This window comes from Mus pahari, chromosome 21, assembly GCF_900095145.1.
Source record: "Mus pahari chromosome 21, PAHARI_EIJ_v1.1, whole genome shotgun sequence".
In the NCBI taxonomy this organism is placed as follows: domain Eukaryota; kingdom Metazoa; phylum Chordata; class Mammalia; order Rodentia; family Muridae; genus Mus; species Mus pahari.
In genome coordinates, this window is record NC_034610.1 from 48,209,637 (window position 1) to 48,220,447 (window position 10,811).

The 10,811-nt window shown below is 44.4% G+C and overlaps 1 protein-coding gene across 7 annotated transcripts in view; it reads left to right on the forward strand.

Moving 5' to 3' along the window:
- Positions 1–415: 415 nt before the first annotated feature.
- The window catches only part of Epb41l2 (erythrocyte membrane protein band 4.1 like 2), a 101,201-nt gene continuing 90,805 nt past the window's right edge, over positions 416–10,811 (forward strand). For all 7 annotated transcript variants that reach the window (XM_029532819.1, XM_029532820.1, XM_029532822.1 and 4 more), the window contains exon 1: positions 416–493. The gene's annotated coding sequence lies outside the window, so the exon portion shown is untranslated. The remainder of the gene's footprint in view (positions 494–10,811) is intronic.

The following is a 10,811-nucleotide window of genomic DNA, read 5'->3' on the forward strand; positions in this document are numbered from 1 at the left end:
AAGCATGCGTTCTTCCTTTAAAAAGGGAAAGGGAAGAGTAATGTTTTTGTTTTTTCTTTGTTTTTGGTGCAGAACTCTGTTGCCAGAGTGACCTCATCTCTTGATTCTCTTCAGCTTGTTGATTTGTCATACTTAGTAGTTGTGTAGGCTCTCACATTTGGGAATATTTTCTGTTTGGCTGGAGAAACAGGTAACCTACCTCAGGAATTAATTTTATGACTGGAAGGAAACACTGCTTCTTAGAGATGCTTGTGTTTATCTTTGGGTTCTAGTGTTGGTGGCACTATTCCTGGCCTGGAGCTGTGCCGCCTCTGACTTAAGCACTGGGACTGAATTGTGTCAGCACTGCTGCTTAAGGGTTTATCCTAATCCGGGCGTCCTTGGATTGTACAGGGCTGGCGGGCGAGGCGGGCGAGCAAGGTGGTGGCAGTGAGTGCAGACCTGGACGGCAGGTGTGGGATCCCAGCACTCTGAGGGCTCCATCACTAATAATGTGAGTTGTGCTCTCCCTGGGATGCTGCGATTGATGGCGTGATGGGTAGTGAGCAGCATTTGTTTTTGAGGGCGTTAATCTTCTAGAGCAGAATGCACATCTGCACTAGATCTCAAAGGGTTCTGTTGTGTTGCAGCATGAGAAGGTATCTAGCTAGCGAGGAGCCAGCTGCATGGCTGAGGCACTGTTGCAGTTGGGTTTTCTGGCTGTCAGGCCGACCTAGAAGACAAATTGTATTTTATTTAGCAATGGCCTAAATGCTCAGTGTGGCCATTGCATGTTATATTTGAGGGATTCAGAAGAGTCTAATGGGGGGCTCAGTTGTGATAGCTATAACTGCTCTCCAGAATGCGCACCCCCATTTTCCGAGGCACCTTTCTACCTTTGATAAGATTTTGTATTAGGGAAATTTGGGTCCCTTCTTTGGGTCCATAGTTGAAGAACAGACTCTATGAAGTTTGAGGACAGTTTTAATAGGATTTAAAAGAGAAACTGCAGGTCAGCAAGCTAAAGTTTGGCAGCTGCTGTGAGCAGAAGATGAAGAGGAAGCCATGCTGTTTGAGTTCGGATGGTATGGAGGTCAGTCACAGGGCAAACAAGTAGCTCAAGGCAGGGAGGGCAGCTTAGAGAAGGACAGAAGGAAGCCATTGTGAGGAACGCATGCCCAGAGAGAGCTCGTAGAAGAGTGTGAGGCTGACTTTCTGTGATGCGGAAGGCAGCCAGCTCGCCAGGCTGCAGGGCTGTGGCTCGCTAAGCACCCTGGGAAAGCTGGGAGTGGGGGTTCTCGGAAGGCAGGTACATGGTCTTAGCAAAGAGCTACTTACTCCTCCATCTCTAGAGTGGCTTAAGGTAAAACCTGCTGTCTTGATGTAGCCCGTGTCCAGGTGATTGGGAGGCCCAAAGAGATTGATTCTGTTTATATTTGGGGGAGCTTGCCATGTTTGGCCCACACCAGCCAGGAACACAGCCTTCCCTGGGGTGCTTGTGCAGAACCTGATGGAGTAGAGTAAAGGTGGATACCAACCTGCACCTGTAAGGAACAAATTTCCCTGTCCTGCTCTCACAGCCGGGCTGCACACTGATGAGAGAGCCTCAGCATTCCTGTGGTTAGGAAAAGTACCCGCCATCTTTTATCCATCCATCCATCCATTCATCCGTCCATCCATCCATTTTAAAAGGTCCTACTATGTAGTTTAGGTTGGCCTGTCCTGCCTCCAGCTTCCTGAGTGCCAGAATTATAGTAGTATAGCCATACCAGGCACTGTCCTGTAGGCAGAAGGAATGAGCTTCATCTGAGATGAGGGGGAGTGGGGGTAAGTTTATTCAGAAACACAGTTCAGCACTGTCTTCTAGCATTTCATGCAAAGAGGAACAGATGGCAAATATCTGTTGCCTTTGGGTGGGGGCATTCTGCCTTTCTCAGAACATTTAAAAAGCTGACCTCTCATGTACTTAGTTACATTTCTCAGATTCTTTGATAGTTATAAAATAAGTGCTTTGGGATGGTTTTGTTTGTTCTTGTTACTCACAAGGGTCTGTACTCTGGTCCATTCTAGGGTTCATTTCAGAGACTGCCTCTTTCCTCCTGCTTTCCTTAGAGTTAACACCCGCTCCCTTCCTCCCTCCCCCAACTGCTGTTTCTTTGAGGGGGGGTGTCTCTCCATAGTCTAGGCTGGTCTTGAACCTGCTGTATAACTGAGGCTGGTTTGGACCTCTGATTGCCCAGCCTATACCTCCAGAGTGCTTACCTTACCCGCGCAAACCATCACCTATACCTGCCATTCCTCATCTGTCCTAATGCACAGTTAAGAGATGACACAGAATTTCTCATTAAATTGAGACAAAATGTACATGCCATTAGAGCGCTAGTTAATTTAACAATATAGCTATGGAATCATTACATGACTATCGTGGATATCAGAAAAATAAGATCATAATTGACAGAATTACTTGAAAATGGAGGTCTACTGAATTTCCTCCATTTGCCCCCACTTTAAAAAAAAATCTAACTTTAAGCATAACTTGTACATAAGAAGCTCTGAGAGAGCCGGGCCTGGTGGCGCAGGCCTTTAATCCCAGCACTCGGGAGGCAGAGGCAGGCGGATTTCTGAGTTCGAGGCTAGCCTGGTCTACCAAGTGAGTTCCAGGACAGCCAGAGCTATACAGAGAAACCCTGTCTCAAAAAAACAAAAACAAAAACAAAAAAAAAAAAAAAAAAAAAAAAAAAAAAAAAAAAAAAAAAAAAAAAAAAAAAAAAAAAAAAGAAGCTCTGAGAGGTAGAGGGCACAGTTGGGACCCCAGAGGAGGGGAAGCATGGGGTGAAATATGGGTGGCAGGGGCTCCACTCAGTGATGATGGTGTTAGCTGGTGCTCAGCTCTGCTGTCTGCCTCTGAGTCTTCCCTAGGGTGTGAGCCTTGGGGCTAAGTGGCTTTCCCCCACTCAACTATAGCATTCAGCCTGGGAGAAATGAGGACAGAAAGGGTTGTCAAGCCAGCATCTTACAGGCCTCTGCCTTCCGGGTGAAGAACTCCACTTGCTATCTGTGACTCGTCACTGAGGTTTTCTGGACACAGATATTTCCATCAGAACTGGAATTGGGGAAGACTGGTTGAGAAGGACTATTCCGGAAAGATTGGAAGTAGGGCTAACCAGTTAGGTTGTACGAAACCTAGGCAGAGCAGTTTACTTGTGGGTGACTTCTGTACATTAGTCTATTCATAGTTGTGATGGAAGTTTTTCTCTCAAGCCATGAAAGAGCTTTTGAGGGCACTGTCTGGACCCCCTCTGAGCACACACAGGAGAGTGACTGAATCTCCTCCCTGTGCTCTTTCCCCATACTCTGTCTGCAGACATTTCCTTACTTGGGTTTCCACTTCTGACACTCTTGGTTTCCCCAGCCCATTTCTTAGTTTGCGTTTGTGTTGTTGGGGGGTGCATCCCAGGGGCTCTGTGCTAGGTGTGTGCGGTGTGTGCTTCACCACTGAGGGTCTAGGTGTGTGCGGTGTGTGCTCTACCACTGAGGGTCTACCAGCCCCGATTCATTTCTAAAGGGACTCTCCTAATAGGATTTTGAAACTGTTATCGGTTCTCTTTTCAATTCCAGAGTCATGAATGTGGCTACATTTTTAGTGCTGTTTTAGGGGTGCTCTTGTGCCATTTTGAAAATGGGTTGTCTCATCCACTGGAATGTTTCCACTTGTTCATAGTCTTGGGAAGTGAGTGTGCTAACTGGTAAGTGCAGGATTTGGGAATAAAGCTTGGTCTCCCTGACACCTGGTGTCCTGAGCTGTAGAGGGAAGGAAGCATTGACTGGGTTCTCCTGAAGTGGTCCCGAGGGAGGCTGTGGTGGCTGCCTCAGCACCACCGGACTCTCACATCACACACTGCCTGTGGATGAGAAAAAAATATTTCTGCTGATAACTTTTGTTTTGAAGTTGTTATTTTTTCTTTGTAAGTTTTACACTTGCAGATAAAAAGTGTTTTTTGTTTCTCTTTCTCCACAACCTTGCCAGCATCTGCTGTCACCTGAATTTTTAATCTTAGCCATTCTGACTGGTTTGAGATGGAATCTCAGGGTTGTTTTGATTTGCATTTCCCCGATGACTAAGGATGTTGAACATTTTTTCAGGTGTTTCTCAGCCATTCGGTATTCCTCAGTTGAGAATTCTTTGTTTAGCTCTGTACCCCATTTTTTAATGGGGTTGTTTGAATTTCTGGAGTCCAGCTTTAAAAAAAAAGTGCTTTTTGTTCTTTCTTTCTTTTTTAAAATTAAACTCTGTTCCATGTTGAAATGAGGGAAATTTGTGCCCTAGTAGTTTTAGTTTTTCTCTGTAGACTGTTATTCTGCATTTTTAGTTCTGCTTTGTAAATTTTTACTGGTTTTTCCCTCCAAAAGTGAACAGCCCTGTTTTTAGTGGAAACAGTGCTCTTTGTCAGGCTAAAGAAGTGCCTTTGTAATTCCCTTGAGACATTCTACAGATGCCATTTTGCAGTTCTGAAAAGTAAGTCCTTAAATCGTGCATGCGTTGTGGTTGGTATCTTAATGGAGTTATAGAGAAAACTAAACAATAGCACTTGTCATATGATAGCAAGACAAAGACGGGCTTTCTCTCCATCCTTGGGACATGTGTGTTATGTGTTTCTGGGTCCCAAAGCAGATGATTTCTTCTGCCCTTGGATGTGACCACAATGATTGACTCCGTGGCCAACTTCACAGTTAGAGTGACGCCTGAGAAGGACTCGCAGTTCATGTTGATATGCATTGCTCTTTAAATATCCCTGGATTTTTTTGCCAAGTGGTCTTAACCCTTGTATTCGAAAGAATTGGAAGCAAAAATCTTCTGGGAAATTGCCTTGATAAAATGCAGGAAATTCCTTTCATTCTTCTGAATCCAGTTGAAATGACACTTTTGAAAGTCCCTTGGTGTAACAGTGTCAGGAAGCCTTGGTCGTTTGGAGTCCAGCAGTTTGTATGCCTGTGCTCAGAGAACACATCATGAGTAAGCCTCTGTGTTCAGGTAAATCTCCTGCACACAGAACAGTGCCATGTGGTAAAAGGATGGAACCTTAATCATCATCTTACTGCCTCTAAATCTCTGAGTTGGAGGATTGTGAATTATATACAAATTATTATTACATTTATTGAATCTATTTGTGTGCATGTCTGTGTATATCAGGATAGTTTGTGGGAGTTGTACCTCTTTTACCATGTTTACCGGTACTTCAGATTTAGTGGCAAGCACCCTCCGCTGGCGAGCCATCTTGCTGACCTAACTGTTTTCTTATTACAGTATCAGCACATATTATAATATGGTAATAGAAAAATACAATAGAACAAGATCTCCCAGTGCCCATATTATTGGAATCAGCCGCTAGCATTTTGGTTAAACATTCCTAGTCTTTGGTTTGTAGGTATGCATGTGTGTATTAACAGGACAGCATTCTCTTTTTAAACTTACCTTCCATTGACAGAACAGGGCAATAAAAAAATCTGTGCTCTACAGACTGTTATATGTATGGTAGAGTTAGTGCTTGGAAACATTAGCTTCATCTGAAAGCTTGTATTTGGCAACAGGTATCTATGTTAATTGATTACAGTTGTGACACAGAAAGGCTAGGCTACCATTCTGGAAGTTTTCTGAATCATAGACATAGAGCAGGTCCTTTTTGTTAAGGAGCCATTGAAATAGAGATCTGATCACATAGCCTTAACTTGGCCTGGAGGGTTGATTTGCAGATTTTCAAGAGCTGGTGCAATTGTGATCTGACTCTTGTTATTTGGACTTGTGAGTTAACAGTGTTTGTGTCTATCTGGGCATCAGCTGTGCCAGGTTGTCCTGATTTCAAGCCCCATGCCATGATATTCCATCAGTTTCTTTAAAAGGTAAATATAAAATTGGTATAGGCAGATCCTGTTAAAATCAACTCCATGACAAAATTAAAATTTCTTTTTTATGGGTGTTCTTCTACAACTTGGGGTCCAAGTTGATCCATCAGTCACTGAAGGGAACTTAAAGATTCTGGGGCCAGTGGTCTATGGAAGAGAAAAGTAACCTGAATTTCCTTATTTCCTTACTTTGGGATAGAGCAAGGATCCTTAACTTTATATAGAAACAGAACAGAAAAAGCAGATTCCTTACTGAGTTAAAACTTTGCCGTTTAGTTTATTCTAATTGGTCAAACTGAAATTGCCAAGGAGAATAGGAAAGGATTGGGGGGAAAATATGATATGGTTCCCATTTATTCCATAGCATACCTCCTGAATATGTAATCATCAGATTAGTGTTGACCATGAGGGAGGAAAGGTTTATACAAGTAGGGCAAAGGGGAAAGGGGAGGTTACCTCTGTATGTGTGTGTGTGTGTATGTGTGTATGTATATATGTGTGTGTGTGTGTTTGTACACCTCAGTACACACATACCAGCCCTTACTTCTCCAGGGCAAATCTTGCAGCTTTCTGTGATCTGCAGCATCTGGGGGAATGTGTCGCCTTCCAGAATTCAGGGCTGGTGGTTCCTCTGGGTCTGCTGCCTCTTCCCCAGGGCAGGGGTAACTACCGCCCTTAGGCCTGCCATTTTGCCCCGCCCCTTCACATTCTGTACAGTTGTCACTGGATGTGTGTGTGGTTCATAGGGTGTGGATGGCAGAGAGAGAGAGGGGGAGGGGAGAGGGAGAGGGAGAGCAGTGCTGCCTGGGGCCTGTCCTGTTTCCTGTCCTTCCTTACCTCCTCCTGTCCTTTGCATGGGGAGGATTTGCTTCAAGTGTTGTGCTGCATCTCAGGTTCATTGTGAAAACAAGTTGTGTTATACTTAGCCTGTTTTAGGACACATTCTGAAATCCTGGTTTTACTCTGCTAGTGGTGGATTTAGCTGGGGGTGTTTGTCATCCAGATTTCTGTTTTCGTGGCTTTTGTTATTTGTATATGTACCATCAACTCAACCAACTATTGGGGTCTACTCAGGCCCAAGTGTCATTCTATGTATTTTGTGACTGAAAAATCAGTAATAGATGCACTGCTGGATTTGGTCACGAGCCTATTTTCAGTCCTAGATCTCGAAGGTCATGTGTAGTCATGAGAATTGGACAGTGTAGACCTAAGATGAAGGTTTGCATTAGTGCACATGGGAGCATGGAGATACATTTCTTGTTGCAGAAGTTGGTGTGGCTGGAGTTGAAGGGCATGAGGGCTGTGGGGGCAGTGGGGAGGAACTATTAATTGCTTCCTCCCTTGGCAGCCTGCATAGAATTATCTTCAGGTGCCAAGGAAGCCAGCCTTCAGGAGGAGGCTTTAGGCCAGCTCTAGCTGGCATCATCTCAGTCTTCCCCCTAAGTGTGTGCTTTGGTTATAGGGGCCACGCTCAACCCCAGAGCCATCGTCCACTGTACTGTGGGGGTCCTGTGGACTTCCCTCACCAACCACCGGGGAGCATTGTCAGTTCAAGTAGCTTAATTTCCTTTAACACACACATGTACACATATACAACCACATACATATGAACATGAACACACGCACAAACACACAAAACCTTGTGTATAATTTTAGGATTATAAAAAGAATCCTTGAAGTTTTATCAGTAGCCTTGGCATTACTGCAGTTCTTTGTTTTTTATGTTACTTACTTTAAAGACAACGTCAGTCAAGTCTCTAGCAGTAAATTCCTGGAGAGAAACAATGGGAAGTTGGGATGCCAGTTGAGGAGCTGACTTTGGTAATTGCTGCTGTTCAGTACAGAGCACTTTTATGTCCATTTTTTCCATGTGGTGGGCTGAGAGATGCAGCCTGAAGAAGACCGAGCTGCTGAGTTCACAAGACACTGGTAGTAAGACTTCAGAAATGACAACGCAGTCCCTGGTAGAAATACAGAGGGCATACAGCAGTTAGCCTGGACGGAGAGGCAGGAACGCATCTACATTGAGTCTTGGTGTGCTTTCTTTAGAATGGGGAGCTAGCAGTAGCCTTTACTCCATGGATTATATGCAGTTGCTTATAAATTCATCAAACATTCTTCTACTCACCCATGGCATATCAGGCCCTTCCTATGACTAACATGACATTTTCTGTCTACATTGAAGACAGCCACAGTGGAGCCATGTCACTAATGTGGTAGATGGGGGAGGTGGGAAAGGAATAAAGCCGTGGTAGCTGGCCTGTTCACATACTGGGCCTCTGTACATCGCTTGCCTGTAACTCCCCTGTCTGGCTGCTGCTGGAACTGCACCTTCATTTCTACGTGCAGGTGTTTGGTAATTCTCAGTAGAATTCTCCTGTACAAAACGGAGGTCTTGGTCCGTGAGAACATCTGGTTCCGATGCACTATCTATCCCATCCGCAGAGAGTGCCGTCTCCCTCAGAGGTTTCATTGTTGACATTTTTGCTCCTATGACTTTGGAGAAGCCCTGGAATTTCTTTTTTTTTTTTTTTCAGGTCTAGTGCTAGAAATGGCAAGGGGAAGGACTACAGCTGTGTCTCTCTTGTCCCTTGAAGATGTGTGGCGGTCAGCGGCGCTGCTCTCAGAAGGCTTTAGACTAGAGCAGTTAGGAAGGCTCTTTACAGTCCCTCATGCTGTGGTGACTCCCAACCACATTACTTTTATTGCTGCCTCATAACTGTAATTTTGCTACAGTTAAAAATCTTGATGTAAATATTTGATATGTGACCCTGTGAAAGGGTTGCTCAACTCCCAAAAGGGGTCACAGCCCACAGGTTGAGAATCACTGGACTAGCGCATTCCTTTGTAGCAGAGTTTATCTAATAGCCATGAAGGCAAATGGTAAACTGAACTGTATTGTTCTTAGAAACAGACAGGCTTGGGTCATTTGCTTCTGACTGTATTGTTTTGGCCACCATCTCCATAATGTAATCCGACAGTTTTGCCTCGAAGCCGCCTGTTTGTGCAGCTTCCCCTTCAGGACGCTCTGGGTCTTGAGGCTGATCTTGGTACTGATTTCCATGGCTCAGTGGATGGCAGCCTCTGTTACCCAGAGACCACCGCTTCTGCCTTGCCTGAGCCAGCTGAGCCTTGGCTTTGGTTTCCAGTACATAACATAAAGTTGGCTGTTGCCTTTTCGTTCACCGTGACACTTTCCATCTTCCTTTTCATTGGTGCCTTTAGATGATCACGTGTAGTTCTTAATGTGGGTGGCTACTGTTTTGCCCTTGGTTTTCTATTTCATCGGTTTTCCCTCCTTTCCTGTCTATGCAGGTTAATTGTATAATTGTCTGACTTCAGTTTACCTCCCTCCACTTATGGTTGTCTCTGTTTTATTGATACCCAATCCAAAGTTGAATGTATTCCCTCACTCCCCCACTGTTCCTCCTGTGATAATGGTTTCAGTGAAAGGCTCTGCTGCTCAGCTATTTAAACGCCTCCCCCTACCCCCCTCCCCCCACCCCCCTTCCCCTACCCCCCCTACCCTGGTTCCCAATCTCTTTGGCCACATTCTTCTCACCATTCTGCTAGTTGAATATTTGCTGTGTTTATCTACTTCACAGATCTCCCATAGGTGAGTTTGTTCATGGCTGACTTTCATGTCGATAGCCAGCATTGGGAAGTGCTTGTGTTTTTCATTTTGTGTCTCAAAAAACAAAGGAATGGAGCTGGGCATGATGGCGCACACCTTTAATCCCAGCACTCCGGAGGCAGAGGCAGGCAGATTTCTGAGTTTGAGGCCAGCTTGGTCTACAGAGTGAGTTCTAGGACAGCCAGGGCTACACAGAGAAACCCTGTCTCGAAAAACAAAAAACAAACAAACAAAAAACCCCAAAAACTAAACAAAAACAAAACAAAAACCAAAGGAATGAGTTTATTACAACAGTGAAACACTGAACAGATTTCTTTATTATTCTCTAATCTAGTTTTTCAGAAAATATAGATTAGACCTTATTTTCTTACCTAAGCTCATTTCCTCCTCCAAAGACAGTACTAACAAGCTTAAGCTTAAGTAGATCTTGTCTTCTTTTTAATTATAATTTTTTAAAAACATTTAGATTATATCATTTCCCCATTCTCTTTCCTCCCTCCAGATCCTCCCATGTACCTCCTCTCTATTTCAGATTCATAACGGTTTTCCCTATTGCTGATGTACACACACGCGCACACACACAGCCTACTTAGTCCATAAAATGTTATTGTTATATATGTTTACAGGACTAGCTGTTTGGTATGGGATAATCAGTTGGTGTGTTCTTCCCTGGGTAAGACTGTGTCTCCCACTCTCAGCAGTCTGTAGTTGCCTGTAGTTCCGTCTAGGGTTAAGGCTTACAAGACTTCCCCACTTCAACATTAGCATGTCTGTTGGCGTTGTTCCTGCTCAGGTTGTGTTTAGACTGCCATGTTGGTGAGACATGGAAGGTGTAACTTCCTGAGAGACAATCTCAAAGCAAAATTCCCATTCCTCTGCCTTTTTAGAATCTTTTCCCTTATCTTCTTCAGTGAGCCCTGACCCTGAGGTACAGGCGTTAGTTACATGGTAGGTGCGTCCCTCAGGGTTGGACTCCATAGCTCTGCACTGTGATCAGTGTTCTGCAATGGTCGAAGCTTCTTGTCTATTGTAGATGTACATCTTCTTGAGTAAGGATATGAACTGCACATATCTGCAGATTTTGTTCTCTTTGCAGCTGGATGGTTGTCAGTGGGATGCATGATCCACATCTTCATTAAACATTTGTCAGGTAGAGGACATTTAGGTTGTTTCCATTTTCTCGACACTGGGACTAGGACTCCAGTGAACACGACTGAGCAAGGGCCTGTCAAGTAGCATGTCCTTCACTTCTCTGTTCTCTGTCAAGTAGCATGTCCTTTACTTCTCTGTTCTCTGT